The following is a 25,525-nucleotide window of genomic DNA, read 5'->3' as shown; positions in this document are numbered from 1 at the left end:
GTAGAGGGAACTCATTAATAAAAAAAAATATATAAATTTGGTTCTAGAAGGGACCTGAAAAGTTGGCCATCTGGTATAACTCCTTCATTTTATTTAATTGAAACTTATCTAATTAAAATGAATTGCTCAAGGAAAAAAAAAAGAATAGAAAAGTGGCAAATATAGGATTTGGACCCAAGCCCACAGACGCCTAATTTAACAGTCATTCCACTGTATCATACTGCTGGCCAAAGGGAATTCAGAACAATCTCTAGTTACGAATGATCCCATGGACTATCAAAGACCATGGTATTTTTCTCATGAAACTAATAATTGGTGAAGGCAGCCCTTAAGTATTTGTGATGGAGTGATGTAAAAATAAAGTTTGAGAATTGTTTTTTTTTTGAGTGATTGAATTGATTCCAAGAATGTGATTGATTAATTGATATATTTTGGGGGAAGTTGAAGGAATTTTATTTATTGTGTCAGTATGCTTTTGGAATATGATTAGATATAGAACCTTGAATATTATTGATATATCTATATATACATAGATAGATATACACATATATGCATATTATATATGTATAGAGAGAGACAGAGAGAGAAAGAGAGAGAGAGAGAGAGAGAGAGAGAGAGAGAGAGAGAGAAGAGAGAGAGAGAGAGAGAGAGAGAGAGAGAGAGAGAGAGAGAGAGAGACTTATTGCTGACCTCTGTAGCAACTTTTGTGTTCAGAATGAATATTTGAGTCTTGAGTTGTGGGGTCACAGAGAAAAATAAATACTAAAGTTCAGATGAAAACAGGTATAGCCTGATTGGGTGACTTTAAAATAAATATATAGTAAATCTTTATGGAACAAATATAACATCTGTGATCATAGATGACAAGTCCTTACAAATACTATATTAGGTTGGAATAGTTATGAGTTCCCAGAAATCTCTATACTGGAAAAGAGAGCACCCAAGAATGAGCTTGGTGAGTGAGTCAGTTGGAATGCACATGAGTTAATCTGTGCCAGAATTACCAGTCCTTAATTCAGAGCCAGCTCTTCCTCCCATTGGCCCTCTGAAAAGATGGGTAAGGGTAATCCAAAATCTGGGGTAGGGAAATCATAGGAGGTTTCATCTGCTTTGGGAACTTGTGGAATAGCAAAATTGTCTGGGGGGAGTGGAACTATGCAATATTTCCTCATTGGTGTTTCAGGAGAGGCAGAAGTTTGTAGTGGACTGAATAGAAAGGACGGAATAGAAAGGCTAGTTTGGGTCGAGCTCAGGGATAGAAGAGGGGATAGGATCATTGCTGTTACTCTTATGGAGCCTGAAATAATTTCATGTACAAATGTGTTTGGGGCTGTGCTCTAAATGAAAGATGATAGTGGATGATAATTCCAGGACAAGAAGACTGGAGCAAAATAATGACATAATAATATCTAAGATACAGTATTGCACTTTTATCTCTTTAAATGTATAGATTCCTTTTCTCTTTGATTTACTTGGGCTGTCATAGCTAACAGTGAGATATTTGGGTCAGAGATTAAAGATTTTTAATAATTGTTTTAGTATAATTCCATGTTTTCAGAATGGTTGGATCAATTTACAAATCAATCTATACAAAATAAAAATTGGTATTGATGTAAACTTTGTCTTTCACAGTCCCTCCTAAGTGAAATTTTATCTTTTTTTATCATTTTACAATTTGAGGTGAAGTTTCAATGCTCTGATTTGTGGATCTTATAGTGATTTGAGTGCATCTTTAATATTATTATTAATATGATTATATCGATAATATTATTGGTAATGATTATTAATATTGTTAATAACATGATTATCAAAATCATTATATGTATTCATACTATTATGAATTGTCCTTTCATATTCTTTTACCTTATGCATTAGAGAAGACTACCACAAAGTGCTTAAATACTTATTGATTGCCTGACTCAATAGCGCTTAGTCATATATTTTTGGCAGTTCTTGTACCTTTCCAGATAGTAAACCCCTATCAGAGATATTTGAGGCAAAAAAAAATTACTTCTTAGAAAAGCACTTCTCATCTTTTCTTAGCTTGCATTAATTTTGTTCATGCAAAAACTTCTCATGTTCATGTGACTTTATCTGCTTTAACTTTTGTGACTGACTCTATCCCTTGCATTGGTCAAGAGCTCTCCTAGCCATAAATGTGAAATCTACCTGATTTAATTGTCTTCTAGATTTTTTTATACTGTGTTTTTTACTATTCATTATATGTACAAGAGATAGAGAAACACAAATAATAATAGAATAATTAGTTTTTGTTACAAATTCCTTAAAAATTTTTGCCCCCCCCCCAAATACAATACAGTTAGGATTAAAATCCTGGAGGAACATCTTTGAAGCAAGTTTCTCTGATAAGTTTTTATTTAAGAATATATATGAGATATATAAGAAATTTGTTTAAAATTTTAAGATTGAGAACCATTTCCCAGTTGATAAATGGCTTAAATATATGAACAGATAGTTCTCAAGAAAAGAAACCCAGACTATCTATAGTCACATGAAAAAAAATGCTTCAAATCACTACCAATTAAAGAAATGCAAATTAAATCAATTCTAAGATTCTCTTTCATATTCATCAGATTGGCAAAGATAAAATGAGAAGGAAAATGATAAATAGTAAATATGGAAAAACAGGCACATTGATATATTGTTAATGAGTCTATGAAAGTTTGTGATCTATTCACTTTGGCAAAACAATTTGTTATTATCCACAAAAAGTTACTCTCCAGTTCATGCCCTTTGACCCTGTTATGTCATTTCTAGGCTGATACACAGAAGAGATCAATAAAAAAGAAAATACTATATGTACAGTAACAATTATAGTGACTCCTTTTGTGGTAACAAAACAAAACCAAACCACCCAAGGAAAATAATATGTGCAATAATTGGGAAAAAGTTGAACAAATTATGCATGCAAATGCAAAGGAATATAATTTTGCTATAAGGAATGAGGAAATAAACTATTTCAAAAAGACAAAAAGATTTGAACAAACTGATACAGAATAAAGAAAGCAAAGCTGGAAGAATAATTATACTATAACATCATTATTATAAAAATAAAAAAAATTGAGAACTTTTTATAATCTATAGACTGATGAAGAAGACAGAACCAGGAGAAAAGCTATAAAATGATATTAATATTGAAAAGTGAATTATTTTGATGACTTTTATAGAAAAATAAATAAAATGGATAGATTTATATAATGAAACAATTTACACAATGAAAACAAATTTGTAAGAATTGTGATTAATATAAAGACCATTCAGAATTCCAAAGGATTGATGATACTGTCCACTGTGTGTGTATATTTTTACATATACATATGAGAGTGTATATGCATACATATACACACACATACACACATATGTATATTATAGCGAGAGAGGGAGAGAAATTAATTAAAAATACTTTAAAAATAGAAAGACTGAGGAAGGGCATGACAAATGCAGTATATTGCTTAAACTTTCAGATAAGGTTACTTATTGTTAGTTTTGTTTAATTTTACTTTATTGTAAATTTAACTTAATTGTTACCTTATTATAAGAGAACTTTTGCCAAGTAGAGGTAATCCAAAAATATTTGTAATGCAAAAATAACATGTCAGCAAAACTTGTGAACAAAAATATTCAGTGAATGTAGCTTTTTTGAATTTACTATGGTATATAGTACTGCATAAGATATTGGTCTGACCTTAATTTTGAACAAATTGTTCTCCAACTTTTCTAGACATTCTTTTCTATAAATAATTTATGTTTTCAAGTTTATCAAATACTCAGTTATTTAATCCAACTATTTTTGATTCTTCCTTATCTACTCTGTTATCCTGATCTTCTTTGCTCTTTTTATAACTGGAACCAATATTTTTTGTGATAGTTACATTATCAAAGAATTTAAAATTTAGAAGTCTTATTTTTTGTTTATTTCTACTTTTTTACATTATTTTCCTTAACGGTTTTATTATTTTATTCCATCAAATGAATTTTATAATTACTCTGTCTATCTTTCTGAAGTTTTCTTTTGGTAGATTGATTAACATAGCATTAACTCTGTAATTTAGACAGCATCATAATTTATATGTTATGAGTGTGGTCTACTCATGAACAAAATCCTTCCCTTATTTATGATTCTTTATTTCTTTAAACAGATTTGTAATTCTGTCTATATCATTCTTGAGTGTATCTTTGTAGATTTTCTCCCAGAAATTTTATTCCTTTTGGAGTTATTCTGGATGCATTTCTTTTGCTATTTTCCACCCTGTGCATGGCTATTGCTATGCAGAAATACTGCTGCAATTTATGTGTTTATTTTGGACCTTAATATTTTTCTGAAGCTATTGTCTCAATCAGTTTCTTTGCTCATTTTCTGAGATTTCCTGAATATATCATTGCTTTCAGGACTGCCCCCCTTTTTTGCCCATGGTCATAACTTTAATTTCATTCCCTTGCCTTATTACTATCTCTAGCATTTCCAAAACTATAAATCAAAGAACAGGGAATAAATTCTCTCTTAAATGGAGAATCATTCCTTATTTTAGTTTTTATTTTTGCAAATAATTCTAGAGGTTGGTTTAGGAATATAACATCATTAAAAATGACTTCCTTTGTTAATACTTTTTAGAGTTTCAGCATGAATATTAAATTTTAAAAGAATTTTTCTTCTTCTATTAAATAAAATTGAATTTTTTTATGTTTATGACTTTAATGTTACTTATGTTAGTTGTTCAACTACATTTGATCCCTAGAATAATTCTGATTGATCATAGCTGATTTTTGTGAAAATTGCTATTTTCTTTTTACTAAGTTTTTATATAGCATTTAAAAACAACATTAATTATTTACCTATAATTATGATTCTTTTCTATGATTTATCTGTTTCTGGTTTAAGTGTTGGGACTACATTTGTATCATAAGATGACACTAACAAGTGGTTATGAGCAAAAATTTAGCAAGTTAATGCATACAACCCAAGTCCCTGATTTTGAATTAGGTTTGGGGAATTTTACATGTTGCTTCTTAGGCATAATTTAGAATGCTATAGACAATGCTGATGTAAGGTTGTGTGTTTCTGTGAAGGATGGAATTGATAAGAAAATGACAACAGCTTTCTTGCTACTTTTCCAATAAGACAACTCATCTCTTAATTCTGTACCTTTTGATTGGTTCTCCTCCTCACCTTTCCTTGTATTCTCAGGGTTTAGCATAGTGCTTTATATATAGTATAAACTTATTGGCATTTTATAATGATTCTCCACATATATGCATATACATAAATATATGTGTATGTATGTATGTGTGAATGTGTTAAATAGGAAAAGTAAAGCGGGCTCAGTTACCTTCAGGAAATTGCAAAGTTCTTTTATTTTCTATGAACTTCTCCCTTAAATAAGAATCCATTTTTTTGACACCAATATTTTATTGGTGCTATTTGACATTTTAAGATATAAAATAATCTTTGAAAACTGTAAATAAATATCATTTGGAGAGTAATAGGCAAGTACTTGGTGGAAGTGATCAGGGTATAACATAAAACAGAAAAACTACAAACCAGAATAAGGTTAAAAAAAAAATAAAGAAAATACATGATTTAAAAAAAGAGGGTGGTCTTTTGTGAAAAGGAGTAACAGATGGATTTAGAATTGATATCTTTATAATGTCAAGGAAAAGCAAGGAAGGAATTTAATATGGTAGGTCAATACCTTTTAGCACCTTATGGTAAAATATGAACAAGATTCACAAAGGACAATCAGTCATGGATGAGTTCCAATTTGTATCACTGGAAAGAACATCAAAATTGATGTGATCACAAATCAATTTGAGTTTTGGAATAAAAATTGATATTCTAAAAAAAATAATGGATACATAGCCACAAATATACAAATTACTCAAACTAATGAAATTCTAACCAGATAATTTAAACATTTTCAGAGGAAACATTTTAGAGGAACATGTAGGCCACAATAAAAGCTACACCTCCTCCAAAAAACAAAAAACAACAAAAAAATCCAAACCAAATCTTGATTCAAATGGAAATTTAAAGCACAAAGAACAAATGTATGTGTTACACAAATAATTCTCAAAAACAAAGAAGTGAACAAATTTCTTTGGAGATAAATATGATCCCCAAAAGCCCAAAATTTAGGAAGCAAGGAAATAATTATAACCAACCATTGACAAAATCACCGGTGAATATTGATGAATTTTCAATTAAAATATGAGGTGCTACTAGCATGTATCAGGGGAGTGCCTATGTGGATGGAGAGAAAGGGACAAATCTGAGAGATATTGTGAAGATAGAAATGATAATATCTTGGTAACTGATGGATTATGTACATTGAATGGAAGTGAAGAGACCAGGATAAAATCTAGTTTAAGAGTCACAGTGACTCTTCAAGGGGGATGGTACTGCCCTTGATAGAATAGGAAAGTTGGGAAGAGTAGAGTGTTTGGGAGAAGATACTGAATTTTCTTCTGAATAGCTTAAGTCTGAGGTGTCTATAGTATATGCACTTCTCGATTTCCTATGATGCAAGACTAAGAGGTCAAATAAAAAGGTAGATCTGACTAAATCTACCTGAGAATTGTCTGCATATACATTCAATAGTCTTTTTTTTATTTTCAGTTATAACTCATCTACAAAATGATAGAATTGGATTACTTTATCCTTTAAAGTTTTATCCAGGTTAATAAAATAATTAATTATATTATATATTTCTTTTATTTTAAAAATATCTTCTGTGGCATTATATTTTCTAGGTTTCCAATTGGTACACTCAATTCATTTATCTTATTTTTTGTTGTTAATGTATATTTTCAGAGACACAAATTTTCCACTGAACACTGGTTTAGCTGCATATTTTCTTCTAAAATTTCCAATTATGGAATTCTATCTCATTGTTATTCTCTTTGATATTTCTATTGATATCTAATCAATAAAGTAATAATACTTTATTACTTCTGTGATTGCACTTGACCCACTAATTATTAAAGATGTTATTACTTAATCTTCCTTATTTTTCTCTTTATTAATTATTGTCTTATTGCATTGTAGCATGCAAATAAGATTTTAAAATGTCTCCATTTGTATATTAACTTATGATTTCTTTATGTCCAAGCATATGATCAATTTTCATAAATCACTTGATAATGAGAAATATGAATGTTCTTTATTATTTCCTTTAAAAATCATACGATTGATTTTCTGAATCTACATTTTAAAAATAATTTGTAGGAATATATAGGTTTTTAAATCTTTCTATTATATATAGATATTTCTGAAAGAAATAGTAAAAATTAATTATTATTATTTCTTCAATACTGCACTGTTTTTATATTTAGATTAGGTTTTTTCTTAAAGAATTTGGACTATAACATTAGGTACATTTGCTTCTCATATATTTAACAATAATTTTTTTATGGTTATACCTTTAAGCATAATGTTATTCCCTTGCATATCTCTCTGGACAATATTCGTTTTTACTGCTGAAATCACAATTGAAACTCCTTTAAAAAAGAATTCACCCGAAGCAAAATAGATTTGGTTCCAGTTCTAGTTTTGACTCAGAATGAATGCTTTAAACACATGTCTTATGTGCAACTAACTATTGTCTTGTTTTCTTATCCATTCTGAATTTTTTTTTCTATTTTATTGGTGAGCTTAATCGATTCATGGTTAGTTATAGTAGTTAAATTTTTGTTTTCTTCCATTAAATTATGAGTTCCTTTTTCCTTCCAAATCAGCACTAGGTGCCTAGCCTAGAATTTATTTTATTCACATTAATCTGAGCCTAAAATCTTTCAACAGATCTGTCTTTTCATACTCTTCAATACCCTCCCTAAGCCAAAATTCTTTTAATCTAATTTTAAAAAATTATTATTATTCTCTATGCTGCTGAATGTTGCTACAAGCCATGGATTCTGTACTCTGCAAATTTATTTAATCTATTTATAACAAGACAATCTTTATACTCTTCCCTAATTAACTCCACAATACTCTCATCAACCTTTTCTTCTCTCTTCATATCTCCCTCATCACTCTTTCCCCTCAGCTATTAGCAAAGGAGACTGCCTCAGACTTTACTAAGAAAATATAGTCCATTCACCTTCTTTTCCACTACTCAACATCTTAGATAGCTTGATATAAGCACTAAATTTGCTTCTTATTTTTTCAAGTCTGATGAAGAAGTGGCTCTCCTTTCCAAGAATGACACCTATATTTGTGTATATTGTGTTCCCCCATTTCCTTTATCCCATTTTTGCCAGATCCTAGCCTGCCTCACCTCTCATCATTTTTCTTCTTCTTAAGTTTTCATTACAATTTTCTATTATAAGTAATGGGGGTATATGTCTTATTTATAAACTTTGAGTACTAAAAAAGCCACACAATTTATTCTTTATAAACTATGTAAAGTTTACCTAAAAAATCCAAGCATATAGTTTATATAAAATAATGTGTGAGATTCTGGGGACACGAAGAGAAAGAAATAATTCCTGTCTTTAAGAGGCTCCTCTCCTAGAATCCTAGAAACATTTCCATTGCAATTATTTCATAATATTTTGGGGTAAGAAGAATGAGACAATTAATTTTCACTAATCATGAAGAAAAGGTAAGGTTCAATTGAGATATTTCAAATTGTCATTGTTCAAAATGATATACTTTAACCCACATGCAAGAGCAGCTCTTTGAGGCAGTATTCTAAACATAGAAAGAAAAGTAGTAAATGATTATAAGTGCCAGGGAGGACAAGAAGTTAGAAATTAAAACTTCTACTTTATTTAAAGGCATTATACATACACACACATACACACATATATATGCATACATACACACACACATAGATAGATAGATAGATATAGAAATAAACTTCAAAATTAATAAATTTCCAGTAAGATCTCATATAGCAACAAGAATGCCTATTTTATGTGTTTTAAAAGTTACATGTTATTGTCTCTTGAAGCTTTAATTAACTCTCTTCATCAAATGGCAAAATAGATTTTTAAAAGACAGATTTCCCATGCAAGCAAAATAGATACCTACTAACTAGGAATTTACTGGAAAAATATGTAGCTATGTTATATGAATGTACTGTCATATTATTGTGCTTTAAGAAATAACAAATTTGAAAATTTTAGATAAACATTGAAAGATTTATATGACTTGATACAGACTAAAATAAGCATAGTTAAGAAAATAGAACTATAAAAATATAAGATCTATGAACTAGTCAAATTTTGAGTAATCAAGAAATCAATGAGTCTCAGAAAAAGGATAATAACCTCATCTTTCACAGAAGAGAAGTGTGTGTGTATATGTGTGTGTGTGTGTGTACAAAATATTCTCTATGCTACCAAAGTTTCTGTATCTGATGTTTTTGCTAATGACTGTAACATGAAGACAAAAGATACAATAAAATAAATTTTTAAAAATAACAATAAACCTTCTCAAAACTTCTTGCCCTATAATTTCCATCAAAGAAGACATCAAGGAAATAAAACATAATTATTTATTTATTGATACAATCTGCTTCAATATCATTCAGATCATTTAGATCAAGTTTAGCTAAAAATGCCTTTTCAGAATTGGCTTGTTAAAACTTCAAACAAATAAACTGAACAGTGCAAAATTTGGAATTAGGAGAGCAGAATCCAAATGTTACTTTATACATTTAGTAGCTATGTAATCATAGACAAATATGTCAGAAAACCTGAGTTCAGATCCTCCTACTTTCATTTGTCTATGTCACCTAAACAAAGCCTTATTTTACTTACCATTTGTACTTTGGAGGCATCCAGAAAAATCATTTCTGAGGTCCTTTTCAGCTCTAAATCTCTGATCTTAAGAAGTTGTTGGAGTCAAAGTTTCCTCATCTTTAAACTGTGGTGGAAAATACTTGCAGGATCTGTCTCACAGAAGTGGAATATAACTGCAATTATTATGAATCAGAAAATTAAAGTTTCCTTTAGGATGAAACATAAGGTTTCTAAAATGGTAGGGTATAGAAATACTTTTAGAATTTAATGTTGTTGCAGTCACCTAACCTCAATATTCACAAATGAGGACAAAAAGATAATCTTTTCACTTTTCTTCTGTGCTTTTTTTCCTTTCTCTTTCATTGGCTCACAATAGAGTGAATAGAGGGAAATATTAAGACATATCCTGAGAAGAGGCAGAGCCAAGATGGCGGAGATGACACACATTTCTCTCTGACCTTCTCTACAACCCTCACAATATTTATAAAATCCAGCCTCTGAATTAGCTCTGGATGGGCAGAACTCACAAATATTGGGAGCGAAACAAATTATCAGCAGAAGATAATTTGAAGATTGCCAGAAATGGTCTGTTTCAATCAGAAATGGGAGGGAGGCAACCAGTTAAGTACAAAGCCAGCACAGACAGCACAGAGTCCCAGGCCAGTGCAGTTTTTGGTGTGGTGGTGCAGTGTCCACATGGCAGTGAATCTACGAGGAGGAATCCATAGGAATCTACAGCAGTGTTGGCCACTCTGCTCTGGTTGCAAGTCAGTAGATCAGCAGAGAAGTTATAAAACATTCAACACAAACACAAAAGATCAATAGTGAACACCCAAATGCCAGAATCTCATGGGACCTAGCCATGCCCACCCAGCACGGGGAGTAAATCACTGACCCAGCACAACTGGGACAGCTCCCCTGCCCTAAAGGATGACCTTAACTTTTAAAAAAAATGAGTAAAAAAGTAAAGAGTACTCTAATGATTCACAGCTTTTGTGGTGGAAAAGAAGAATAGATTTCAAACCCTGAGGAGACTAATGGCAGATTGTCTCCAGATGAAGCCCCCAAAGGCGATATAACCCGGTCCCCATCACACACAGGCTCTCCTAGAAGAAATTTTAAAAAAAGGTCTTAAAAGAGAACTAGAAGAAAAATGGGAAAGGAAATGAAAATTTTGCAAGAGGTTTTAGAAAAGGCAACTCACACAAACTATTTGAAGAAAATTCACTATAAAATAGATTTAGTGAAATGGAAAAAAGCATATAAGTCATTAAAGAATAGATTTGATAAAATGGAAAAAGAAAGCAGCTCCCAGAAAAATAGAATTTGTGAAACAGAAAAAGAAAATAACTCCTTAAAAAACAGAATTTGCAAAATGGAAAAAGAAAATAACTCCTAAAAAAAAAAAAAAAGAATTTGTGAAATGGAAAAAAATTCCATAGAAAAAACCCAATTCATTTAAAAATTCAATTGGACAAATACAAAAAGAAGTTAAAAAAAAAGTAAAGGAAGAAAATAACTCACTAAAATTCAGAATTGAACAAATGGAAATGAATGACTCAATGAGACAACAAGAATCAATCAAGCAAAACCAAAAAAAATGAAAAAATAGGAAAAAAATGTTAAATACCTAATTGAGAAAACAACTGACCTAGAAAATAAATTTAGGAGAGATAATCTAAGGATTATTGGACTCCCTGAAATATATGGTGAAAAAAGAGCCTACACACTATCTTTCAGGAAACCATCAAAGGGAACTGTCTGGATATCATAGAAACAAAAGGTAAAATGACCATTGAAAAAATTCACCAAATGCCTCCTGAAAAAGACCCCAAAATTAAAACCCCAAGGAATATTGTGGCTAAATTTGAGAACTACTGGACCAAGGAAAAATATTACAAGCAGCCAGAAAGAAGCAATTCAAATACTGAAAAGCCACAATAAAGATTACTAAGGACCTAGCTTCCACTTTAAAAGATCAAAGGGCCTAGAATCTGATATTCCCATAAAGCAACTTAGAATGCAACCAAGAATAAATTACCCTGCTAAACTGAGCATTTTATTTTAGGGAAGAAGATGGACATTCAATGAAACTGGTGAATTCTCTTTATGTTTGATGAAAAGACCAGAGCTAAACAAAAAATTTGACCTCCAAATATAGAACTCAAGAGAAGCACAAAAAGGTAAAAGGAAAAAAAAAACTCTTGAGAACTATATTTCTGTTATGGGTATACATTGAGAGTATATGGATCTGATTTTACTGTTATAAAGAAGAAACTATAGATGGAAAGGGGATTGTAACAGAAAAAAAGGGGAGAGTGGAGGTAAAATGAGGAAAATTACATCTCAGGAAGAGGAAAAGAAAACATATTATATTTGAGGGAAAGAAGGGAGAGTGATTAATGTTATGTGAATCTTACTTTCATCAGATTTGGCCCAAAGAAAGAATATTAGATATATATTTGTTGTCATCAAGAAATAGCTCTTATCTTATAGAAAAGTGAGAAAGGAAAGGGGAAAAGGGAAGAGGTAGGCTAAATAGAAGGGAAAAGAGAAATAGTAGGAGAAAAGTGTAAGAAAGGGGGAAGTTCTCTAAAGGAGAAGGACTGCTTGAGGCAAGTAGTGCTCATAAGACATATCCTAAAATATCACTCATTGAAACATAAACAATAACCTTCCCCCACATTTAAATAATGACACATGGATTGTATAAGATTGTATAATATGGAAGCATCCTATTATTGTAATTTCCATTTACATAGAGCTCTACAATTTTCAGGGTTCTTTGACTTCTAATATCTAGTTGATTTTTACACTAAAACATGAAAATAAGCAGTTGCTAAGAGTAATAATAGCTAACATCTTTATAGAACTTTAATGTTTGCAAAGCAAGTTACCTACATCATTTCAATGGCTTCTCACAAATCTGAGGAATAAGTGCTGTTATTATCCCCAATTTATAAATAAAGGAATTAAAACTCAAAAAAGTTTATGACTCTTGGCAAAAGTGAGTTAAACCTACTAAGTGTATGAAGCAAGATTTAAATACAGCCTCCCTGACTCCAATTTCAACAAAATCTAATGGCCTGTGCTATGGTTGCTTATAATTGCTAGATATTGTTACACCTATTTTACAAACGTGGAAACTGAGAAAGAGGTGAAATGGTTTGGTCAGGTTCAGGCAGTCAGTTATGGTGGAACTGGAACTGGAACTTTTATATTTGATTGCTATCCAGCTTTCTTCCATTAAATACATCTTCTACATTTGTCCAGATGTGTAAAAACACATCGATTATGCTTGAGTTGGAGGGTAATCACAAGCTCATCAGGGATTTCCTATGCCTTTTGACAGACTGATAAAGCTTCAAAGCAATTAATATGTGTAATTGCAAATCTGAATGAAGTGTAGGTGATATGCCAAAGTAAAACAATTGACACTAAGTTTTGAGCTGCTCTTCATCTTCAAATTTCATTTTCACATACCAATGTTAACAGTGCCTAAATATGAATGGCTCTTTTGTAGCAAGTATCATAATTCTCTCTAGCTGGCTGGCATTACAGGGCTATCAGTTATCACACACAGGTCCTAAAAGGGCAAATCTAGTTTCGAAGATTTGGCATTTTATCTGCACAAAAGAGACTGTTTTTTTTTTCCTTAATAGCATTTTCCCCAAATATATGCAAAAATAGTTTTCAACATTCATTTTGGTAAGATTTTGTGTTCCACAATTTTTCTTCCTTCATCCCTGACCTCCCCCTGTCCCCCAAACAGCAAACAACCTGATATAGGTTATATATGTACAATACTTTTAAATATATTTCCATATTGTCATGTTATGCAAGAAAAATCAGACCAAAAGGGGGGAAAAACATGAGAGAGAAAAAAGCAAGTAAATAAATAAAAGTGAAAATAGTATGTTTTGATTCACATTCAGCCTCCATAGTTGTCTCTCTGAATACAGATGGCATTTTCCATCCCAAGTCTATTGGAATTGTCTTGGATCACCACATTGCTAAGAAGAGCTAACTCTATCATAGTTGGTCATCCCATAATCTTGTTGGTATTGTGTACAATATTCTCTTGGTTCTGCTCACTTCAGTCAGCATCAACTCATATAAGTCTTTCCAGGCTTTTCTGAAATCAGTCTGCTCACCACTTCTTATAGAACAATAATATCCATTACTTTCATATACCATAATGTATTGAGCCAATCTTCAATTGATGGGCATTCCTTCAATTTCAAGTTTTCACCACTACAAAAAGAGCTGCTACAAACATTTTTACACGTGTGAATTCTTTTCGCTATTTTATGATCTCTTTGGGGTACAGATCTGGTAGATAAACTAATGGATCAAAGAGTATGCACAGTTTGATAGTCCTTTGGACAGAGTTCCAAATTGCTCTCTAGAATGTCTGGATCAGCTCATAACTCCACCAACAATGCATGTGCCCCCCTTTTCCCACATCCTTTCCAACATTTGTCATTATATTTTCTTGATACCTTAGCAGCTTAGCCAATCAGAGAGATATAAAGTAGTCTGGTTAGATTTTTTAAGAATAGAATTTTCTCTTCTCCAAAACTTAAATAAACAGAATGACATGAGGAATACTGTTTGATGATAGGGTAAAATGTGTTGAGCAAAGTTTACATTCAGTGAGATATTAAATCTTTCATTTGATAGAATTTGGTAGAATTATAGTATATTGAAACAGAAAGGAACTTTGAAGATCCATCCAATCCAACCAACTTTGAGCCACTGCCCTAGAGTGTAAAAGAGAAAAACATTATGTAAGTTTCTATCCTGAGTAGCAGCTGTCAATTTCCAACTTTTTGATAAAAAGGGGATTATAGTGTGATTGAAGCAATGATTTGTGAATAAAGGAAAAAGAAGCAATAATCACTATAAAATGTTGTGTTCTTTACAAACAAAACAAGCCAGAATAAACTAATTTTTTCAAAGTTACAATATTGATAAATTGAATATATAATGTACTTACATTTTAGTAAGGCTTTGATAATTTTTTTTGTTTTTTTTTCCTTAAAAAATGTATGCTAAGTGTGGATATACTTATGTATATTTAAGAGCAGTTTAATGACCACCACATCCAAATGCTGATAAATAATGGGAAATGTTTCTTTGTAAGAAGTACATCAAAGTCCTGTCCTTACCATTATTCTGTTAATCATTTTAGTGACTTAAATGAAGATTAATTTTGAATGTTTATCTAATTTTGAAGTGACACACATTTAGGTGGAATGATTAACAATGTTTAAATATAGAATTGGAATCATAAAAGAACTATCCCCTAAATAAAATAGATCCTGCTCCTAGGTTGTTTATTTATAATCACTTGAAGATGAGGGAGACACTGGAGTTGATAAAAGGTTCCTGTGATAATTTGGAATATAACTAGAAAGAGTGAACAAAATGTTGAAGGAAGTCAAAACCATACTTAGAAGAAAAAAAATGGAGGTTGTCTCTGTGGAGAAAAGTTTCATCTTATTTGGCTCTTTGCATAGAAAACAACTGGAACTAATGGGTAAAAATTAAAGCATATTTTAAAATAATGTAAAAAGAAATCTCTTAATATTTAGAGCTTCCCCAAAGTAGAATGGACTAAGAAGGTAGTGAGTTCCCCATCTCTGGAAGTCTTCAAGCAGAGGATTGATGATTGCATGTCAACAATATTATAAAGACAATTTATGTTTGGCAGAGATTCAACTAATGTATGACTTTTTCTAATTGTCTATTTTTAATTAAACTGAGTTTGAGACTGAATTGACAGACAGATTTGACCTCATTTGCATACAGCCTAGGAAGCAAAATCAGCAAAGTGATCTCTTCACAGAATGGTAGTCAAAATACCGTATGAAAAGGCTACAAAGCTCCTGCCCCATGAGGTATCTACAATGGCATGGAGTTATTCAATATTTACAATGCTTGTTAACATCCCAAGGGCTATCCTGCAAATCAATGACAACAATTAAAGTGATACTCATTGCATTTAAGGGCCCTGGGCTGATTCCAAGATGAGAATGACGTTCACTCAGAAGCTGTATAATATTCATGACTATAGGCATAAAGCAATCAGCTCTAAATGATGAGACTCTGCAGTAACAAAGACCTCATGCTATCAGCCCAGCTAAGAGACAGGACTGCAAAGTGATAGGCCCGGCAGGCAAAGGCCACAGTCTTTATCCAAAGGATAGATTCATCAGCCTGGCAGGGGCTGCCAAGCACACATCAGTCTTTTCTTCCACACATACGTACAGAGAAAATCACACCATCAGCTACGTCATCTTTGACTGCAGAGAACTACAATGTGAAGGTTTTAGGTTTGACGTGCTTTTCAGAGGAGGTTAAACAGAGGATGCTATCACTGATCTGAGGCTTAATAATGTGCTTTTACTTCTGAAAGCGATAGCCTGCTGATGCCAGGCTATGATCTTGCGGATCCATTCCCATTTTACGTTTCAGTCTGCTGTTCCTCAGTCTGCCCAGAAAGAAAGCATTGTGCAATGATTGTTTCCTCCCAGCAAGTTTTCACTCTGGGCCAATCAGAACTGATGCATGGGCCCTCTATCCAGCCTGTTTAAATCCCACCAATTAATATAGTGAGGGAGGTTTGCTATTTAGAATATTTTATACAAAGAACAAAAGAATGTCATTTCATACACAAAATAAGAACGAGTTTCTACTGTTTGCTATTCCATCCCCTGTTATCTAGCCACTTTATCTCCATGGATTTCTTCCAGGAGATAAATCTTTCAATCAGGATTTTTCTGTGAGTTGCAGCCCCTGTCCTGTGAGGTCTCATATCAAAATTGCCAGTGAATTTTTCTCTCTTGATTCTGCTAAATTGTAAAAGGGTGTGCAGAGCAAGAAATATTAGCTGTTCTATTCATTCTAGGCACTAAAAAATGTAGTAATCTTTCTTTCCCTCTGCCAAATACAGAATAACTAGCTTATGAGTTCTCTTAAAAGAAATGACCGTTGAGATTTGGGCTACATCTAAATTGGATACTGAATGTGGGTCAGCTGAAAGCCCAGAATACAACTTACTGTTTCTTAGTATGTAGCTAAGAATAATGAAAGAACACATATGTTTAAATTTCTGATAAGAAAGAATGAGATTTAGTATGTGGAGGAAAAGAAAAACTGAATAAGAATAGCCAGTGAGATAGATATTTATAATGAATTTAGAGTCCATCCTTTGAAATATTAATGAAGCTGATGGATTGAAGATAATGATTCTTTGGTTTAATGTACTTGGGAACTATAGCTGTGTTTGATAGAAAAAGAGAAAATGCTGCCGGCAGGAGCAGAGCAAACTGATGAATAATTGAGGAATGAAATGATACATGGGGAGAGACAACCCCTGAAGAGAAAAAGATTGAGTTAGGGGTCAGGAAATCAGAGTTTGAGGTACCAGCACTGTCACATAATAGCCAGAGACAAGTACCTTGTGTGAGCCTCAATTTCCTCATGGTATATTTATATCCATTCCATTCTTAAATAATCATACAATTGCATTTGTGTTACCTACATCATTGGGTTGTTGTAAAGAAAGTCCTTTTTTAGTAATGAAATTCAATTTGACAGATAGTATAAGCCTTCTAGACAGTGTGAGGATATGTTAAAAAGCTAGCTTCACAGTCAGAACAATTTGGGTTCAAGGCCCATCTTTGACATATATTGGGTGTGTGATATAGTGAATCACTTAATCTTTCATGATCCCAAACAATCCTCCAAGACTCTCAGTTGCAGAGCAGGTACTAGATTTGCACTGGTTAAAAAAAAATTCTCACTGGTAGCTCCCTTACACTAATAAAATCATAAGTCTGGTGTAGGGGGAAAAAGGTGCTATATAAATATCAGATTATAGGGCACTTTGACTCAATATTTACTAAATGAGCTGTCAGCTGTTTATGATTTTAAACAGTTACTTTTAGTTGGGATTCTAAGTAAAGTGGGGACAAATATGTAAGTAGATAACTCTTATGATTGATTTTTCTCACTTCTACCATTATATTTCATTCCTCTTTTGAGCATCCTTAGGCATAGACCTCTTGGCCATTTTTTTCCCTTTACTTCCACTCCTATTTACCTTTTTCTGTAGAGTTGAAAGAACACTGGACTCATACTAATGATTGATCCGGTTCTGAAACCTTATCCTGACACTTTATGTCTCTGTGTCAGGTTTTTCATCTTGAAAATGGGGACAATATAAGCAAATTAGAAGAGCAAGAGATAGTTTACCTATCAGATCTTTAGAGAAGAGAGGAGTTTATAGCCAAAGAAGAACTAAAGAACATTATGAAATGCAAAATGGACAACTTTAATTATGTTCATTAAAACGTTTTTCCACAAGAAACACAAAAAGGAAACCATTCTAGTACCTTTGCCAAGAAAATCCCATGGATGGTTTTAAAACAATAAAAGAGATGATATTAGAAGGTTAGGTCCTCAGATTAGAAGTTGCCCAACATTCTACTGGGGAAGAGCAGAGTACAATTACAAATAGCTCCAATAATAAATGTCTGGTCCAAAGTCAAAAGGAAGTTCACAGATACAAATGAGTCTGGTGGCAAATAGAAAGTCCAATACTATAAAGATCAATATTGTTCAGCAATCTGGAATGTAAGCTATATGAAGCAAAATAAGCTGGATGTGATTAAATAGCAGATAGAAAGATTAAACATTGATACCTTAGATGTCAGTGAACTTAAATAGACAGGAATGGATAAACATAATTCAAATGATCATTACATATATTACTATGGGCCTGAATGCCCAGTGTGACTGATAGGCAATAAAATAGTGAGAAATGAAGTTCAGGGGTATGAGCTAAAACAATGACAGAATGATGTCTGTTCCATTCTAAGGTACACCATGAAACATTGTAGTAATGTGTCTGTGTTCTATCCACAGATGCCGAAAAGACCAAAGTTGATCAATTCTATGGAAATCTACATTTTCCTAGAAAAAAACAAACAAAAAAAGTCATATCATCACAGAGAATTGGAATGGTTGAACATGCAAATGTGTTTTTTTTTCAAGAACTCAAAGCTTACTCTCTATATGGACATCCTAAGGTGATCAATATAGAAATCAGATTATTATATACTTTGCAACCAAAGGTGGAAAAATTCTATTCAGTCAGTTAATAGAAGACCTGGAACTAAGTATAGTTCAGATCCTACTGCAAAATTCATATTTAAATTGAAGTCTAAATTGAAAAAAATCATCAGACCACTTAGGTATGGGCTAAATAGCTTCCCTTATGAATATTAAGTTGAAGTGATTAGAATTATGGGATTAGAACTGGTGAATTAAGTGTCTGAAGAAATATGGACAGAGATTTAAATACTGTATAAGGGAAAGCAACAAAAAATATCCCTGAAAATGAAGTCAAGTAAGTCTTAGTAAGCATTGTTAACATTGTAGCATTATGGGTGATACCATATCAGGGAAGCTATGTAAAATCATAAAAGATGATGCTGCTGTTAAAGTTCTGTACTCAATATGCCACCAAATTTGGAAAACTCAACAAAGACCACTGATCATTTTTTTTTAGTTTTGGAAAAAGATGCCCCAATCCTAAAGAAGGGCAGTACTAGGGAATGTTCAAATTACCACACAATTGAGCTCATTTCACATGACAGCATGATTATGTTTATGAATCTGCAAACTAGACTTCACAGCATGTAAACCTAGAATTACCAGAAGAGTGGGCCAGTTTTCAAAGAGGCAGAGAAACTAGAGGTCAAATTGCCAACAGACTTTGAGAGATAGTAGAAGATAGAAAAAGGGATCATGAAGAATTGAACACAACTGAACAAATAAAGAACAAAAACAACATATATGTATATATACAAGTATGTGTGTGTATATCTATTGCATATATCATACCCTGTAAACTGTAAATCGCTACACAATTTTTAATGATTATAATCTTTATCATTCTGTAATGGGTTCTTGTCATTAGAGCTCAATCCTGGGAGCTTGCAAAGGAACTCATATTGATGTGCTTCTAAGCCTAATTCTTGACTTTGGAGTATCCTCAGGTATTCCAAGATTGTTTTTCAGTCCACTTAACTGTGAATAGTTTAATTGACTGCTGAGTGGGAAATAAAAGTCTACTATAGGGCCAACTCAATCACTTTCTTTCCTCTGTGGCAAATGAAGAGGAATTGTTAATATGGATCTCTAAATAAGAGAAGCCAGAAGTGCAAAGTCAATCTGCTATTTATAGCAGATTTGTGTCTCTGTTGTGTCTATTATTTCCTGTTCCTCAGTGAAAGAATATTAGCTGAGGAATGATTAGCTCACAATGAGTACTTGTGAGTTTTAAATGGTCAGAAGACCATACTTGAGTTACCTGTCTGCCAATTTAATAAAGTACCAATGACCTATTTGAAGATTAAGCTCTCAGAGGTCCAGGAGTCGGAGTCTATAACAGAGTTTGCAGGCTACTGAAATGGTTTACTTGCTATAAAATCAATGGTAGCCAGGAGGACGTGCTTTTCCTTTGGCTATTCTATGTTGGGAAGTGAATGCTTTGCAGAAATTAATTCACATTTGAATCTAATCTTTCAGAAATTCAGGTATATAGGAGAAAATTTTCTTTGTGGTTCAGGAGGTTGATGTGTATTTTCCTTCCTGTATCTTTTATTTTTTTATCTCTCAGTAAATATCCTTTTATAAAAGTTAATTGATATTAATTGTTTAAATTAATGCTTATCAATAATTAGTGCTAATCAATAATTCTTTGGTATTAGGAAGACCAACAAAGATAGGAGAGTAGAAGGAAATAGTACAGTAAAGTTTTTCTCCACAACTACTCTAACAAAGATCAAAAAAAGAATGCCAGATTTAGAGTGATTGGGAAATTTAAGGAAAAATCACAAGTCATTTTTTCAGCCCAAGATAACAAATTTAACCCACAGTGAAGAGATCAAAATCAGAACTATTGAACGGGGATAGATTGGCCTCTCAGAGCCAGACTTGGGGCACAGTACTTTGAAGAGGGATTTGAGGACCAAGGTCTCAAGCTCAGAACAGGACCATAGTGTTCTTCCTTTTAGAGAGGTGAGCACAGACTCAGAACACATGTAAGTAAGTGGCAATGTAGTTTTGAACCTACAGAAGCTTCAATCTAATTGATAGACTAAGGCAAGTCACTGTCCATTCAAGATCCACCTCAGGACAAGTCTATTGATGTTTTTTTTTCTAGACCTAAACCAAGGGCTAGAGCCTAGAAATGATCAGATCACCTCATATTCCCTGAAAATTTGTACAATCCTGGATCCTCTAATTCTTAAAGAGCAATTAATATTGAGGAGAAAACATAGGGAAATAGGTTTGATCTTATGGCTTAGGAAAAAGTCACTCCAATCTATTCAGGGGTACTTCATCCTCTTCAGGATGAGATATGACTATCCTTGTTTTGGGAGATACCACTCATCAATTGGCATAAAGACTCCAGAATATACAAATACCTTAACTACATGTCTGAAAACAACCAATCAAAAATTATGTATATGTACATATATATGATATATAAGTGATACATATATATGAGATACATATATATATGTATGATATCCATAAGTATATATATGTACATATATGTCTACACACACACAAATACACACATATGCATATATATCCACTTTGCTTTTCTATTTAATTCTACTATTTGAAAAGTCAGTTAAATAATAGAAAATAAGTGTGAAAATAACCCAGTTCAAATCACTGTCTCTCTGGAAAATTAACACTGTATATGACCTGAAAGGTCCTGCATTTGAATTCATACAAATGACTGATATAGATAAATAGATAGACATAGATATAGATATTTATAGATATATATTACACATACATTATTTTTATCAAACAATATTTGTTGACCCTTGACAAGGCATTGTACTAGGCATTATATGGTTAACAAAGACACAGCATAATTTCTTGCTACCAGAATCATAACATCCATTTAAGGAGATAAAAGATCTATGGGAATAGAAGATAAACTAACACTTCATTGATTTACCAATATAAATTAGTACTCTCTCTGCAATCTGCAGTCTTATACAGTCTCTTAGAGCAGAAGTGTCAAACACAGCTCCCAAGTATTGCCAGAACCAATTAGGACATTTTTACATTTAAAATATAAATTTTAGATATAAAATGTAATTGGTAAATATTTAATCAAAGAAATAAAAATATACTGAAATATAGATTATAATACATTTCAAAACTAAGCCAAAATATGTTCTGCAGAGATCCTTATATATTAGTTGGCCTTATTTTTATTTGATTTTGACACTACTGTCCTAAATCATAGATAGGTCAAATGATTTGAAGGGTTATATAGTCAGTATATATGAATAACAAGTGAGCCCTGATCTTTTTGGCTTCTAGCCACTATATCATGCTGCATTTCAGGAAATTTGTATGGTGAAATTGTTATAATACAAAAGTGAATATGGTATTATTAGAAGCAACTAACTGGTACAGTGGAATCTGAGTTCAAATTTTACCTCAGATATTTATTAGCAATGTGACATTGGGCAAGTGACTTAACTTCTGTTTTTCTTGTTTATTCATTTGTAAGATGGAGATAACAGAACCTACCTCCCATAGTCATTATGAAAATAAAATGAGATGATTCTTTACAAATCTTAGAGTACTATATAGTATTAGTGGTAGTTGTTGCTAAAGTGCCTAATGTTTTAATTGAAGAGTATTCAGAACTTCAGTGGAAGGAAAACTTGTAATTGGTTTGATCAAGAAAGATTTCAAGAACGAGCAGAACCAGGAGAACATTACACCTGGCAACAGTCAGATTATACAATGATCAATTCTGATGGACATGACTCCCATCAACAATGAGATGATTCAGGCCAGTTCCAAGAAATCCATCTGTATCGAGAGAGGACAGCGAGAACTGAATGAGGATCACAACATAGTATTTTCATTCTTTTTGTTGTTTGCTTGCATTTTCTTTTCTTTCTCATTTTTTTTCCTTTTTGATCTGATTTTTCTTGTACAGCATATTTGTGGAAATATGTATAGAAGAAATGCACATGTTTAACATATATTGAATCACTTGTTGTCTAGGGGAGGGGTGGGAGAAGGGAGGGGAAAAATTAGAACACAAGGTTTTATAAGGACGAATGTTGAAAATTATCCATTTATATATTTTAAATATAAAAAGCTTTAATTTTTTTTTTAAAAAGAAAGATTTCAAGAAGGACGTGGAACTTTATTTGGTATTTAAAGACAGGTAGGACTCTGATAAAATGACTCATTTAGACTAGTTCAGGAGTTCTGGCTCTTTTTCATGGCAGACCCATTGGTGATCTGCTAAAACCTATATAACTCTATTCCTAATAATGTTTTTTAAATACATAGACTAAAATACAAAAAACTACAACAGAAACCAATTATATTTAAATGCAGTTATCAAATATTTAAAACAAAACAATTTTATCAATATCAGTTAAGAAGCTTTGCACTTCCTAATATTAATGATTTCTTCTCAAAATCTGTGGAGAAAGAGAAAGGCAGTCCAAACCAAAAAATGTTTTGTTATTGTACCAGTTCTAAGAGTGTTGTTGGGAATGCCTAAGTGCCTCAACTTTCCCATAGCTGTAACCTAGTGACTAAGGAAGAGAACTAACTTTCTAGCTATATAATTAGAGTGTATCATGTGAGATGGAGGGACATGTAAATCAGTTTCCACCAATATTCTCTGAACCCTAATACCACTATCCATAGTGCTAAGTGATACTAATAACTAAGCCTGTCTTAGAATGAAACTGGGAATCTTTGAAGAATAGATGACTTCTAACAGATCTCTAAAACCTTATGATAACTTATAATCACAAAATTAGCACATTGGAAGAAATATCTACAGTCATCTGGTTTTACCCATATCTGAAAGGAATTCTCACTCTAACATAATTGAAATTTGTTAATCTGGCACTATTTAAAGATCCCAAAGGAAGAGAAACTCATTCCATTTTTGAATAGCAAAATTCATGGCATGATAAAAATTCCATGAACACAAAAGAAGTGGTAGCATAAAAGGCACATTTTTTAAAAAAGAAACAAGAGGATGTTTTTCACAATGGAAATTCAAGATTATACATTTACATATTGTTTTAAATTATGTGTTTAATATAGTGCTTACATTAGATCTAAGTAGAACTATATTGAATCTCTGAAAGATCTTAACAAATTATGTAAACACTGCTTTATTTGCAATGTACAGTCAAATATTTCCTATTAATGAAAGATTCCTTTAGCAAATTCACATAGTAAAGCAGTTTATGGTATTTTCTAAATGAACTGAACAACATCAGCCTTCAATACAACACTGTTTCCTTGAACCCTTAGGAGATTTTTCATATCCCACAAGGGATTTCATTTAAGAACTGGCCTTTTAACAATTATGTCTTTCTTAATATTTTAACAAATTTACAGACCTCTTGGGGAGCAGTATTACCCTGAAGCTGATTCAAGTCCACAAAAATGAATGTGTCAAGTCTTAGCACTGTTTAGAAAGCTTGGATAATTCTCTGAGGGACAAACCAAGATCAGGTGATGCTACAAATCATCATTTCCAAGTTTATGTTAAAGTACCTGTATAAACTAACAACTTCTCTTGTCTTTTTTTTTCTGTTCCAAAGGATTTAAAAAAAACCCAGCACCCCTCAATGCTCAGTAGCACATTAAAAGCTGACATGAATAGGGATTCATAACCACCGAGACACTAGTTTTGACATGAAAATACTCCATCAGAATGTGAACGCCAATCCACCACGTGAACGGATACTGTTTCCCCCTGATGCATTTTGGCCAGACTTCACAAGGAACACGTTTTCATCATTTCAGTCACTTAAAAATGAACACACACAAAAAAGCTAATGCAGTAGAAGCAGCCGCACTCCTAGGCTTGACAAATGGATAAAATGTACCTTCTCTAGATATTAAAAAAACCCACCTTTTTCCCAATGTTTTTGACATCCTCTCATGTGTGCGTGCATGCACCACCACCACAGAGTCCAGCTCCAACTTGTTGTTTCTAGAGTTCCTTTAATCTCTCCCTCCCTCTCTCTGGCACTGGTATGTTTTCCATGACTGCTGTTTGAGCTTTTCTAAATGAAGGTGCTGACATCTGCACTCATTTCAGAGCCTCTTCTTGATGTCTCAATATTTTAGGAAAGTGAGGCTGCCAAACCCCCTGACCACAGAAATGACAAGATGGACTTAGATTTTAAAACTGAGGGAAAATGATTTGAAGTCATGATGAAAGGAAGCAGGTCCAAAAGCAACTCCTTCCAAAAAATTGTGTTTTACTAAACACAAATTCAGAAATCGTCGAATAACCTGGAAAGTTCAAAGGACACAAAAATATATTGTAAGGGTATAGTCTTTATATCACTAGTTCCCAACAATTCTGAGACAGATGAGACTTCCAAATGACATTTTGAAACACAAATCTGTGCAAACAGGTAAGGAACGATTTTTCATTTGTGGCTACCACCCCATAAACTTGACCAACTTAGACGGTCCTTCCTTTCCCTTCTGCTTCCCAGAGGGACACAGATCATCTGAGATCTACAATCCTAGTAACATAGAAAATGAGAATCATTTCTTTTGGACCAGAGCCCAAGGCATCAGCCCAGCGGAAACATGCTCATACAACTGAGCAGGATTGGAGCAAACACCAGACACTACAGGAGTAGAATTC

The sequence above is a fragment of the Antechinus flavipes genome, chromosome 3, assembly GCF_016432865.1.
Source record: "Antechinus flavipes isolate AdamAnt ecotype Samford, QLD, Australia chromosome 3, AdamAnt_v2, whole genome shotgun sequence".
NCBI lineage: Eukaryota > Metazoa > Chordata > Mammalia > Dasyuromorphia > Dasyuridae > Antechinus > Antechinus flavipes.
This window is presented reverse-complemented; position numbering follows the sequence as displayed.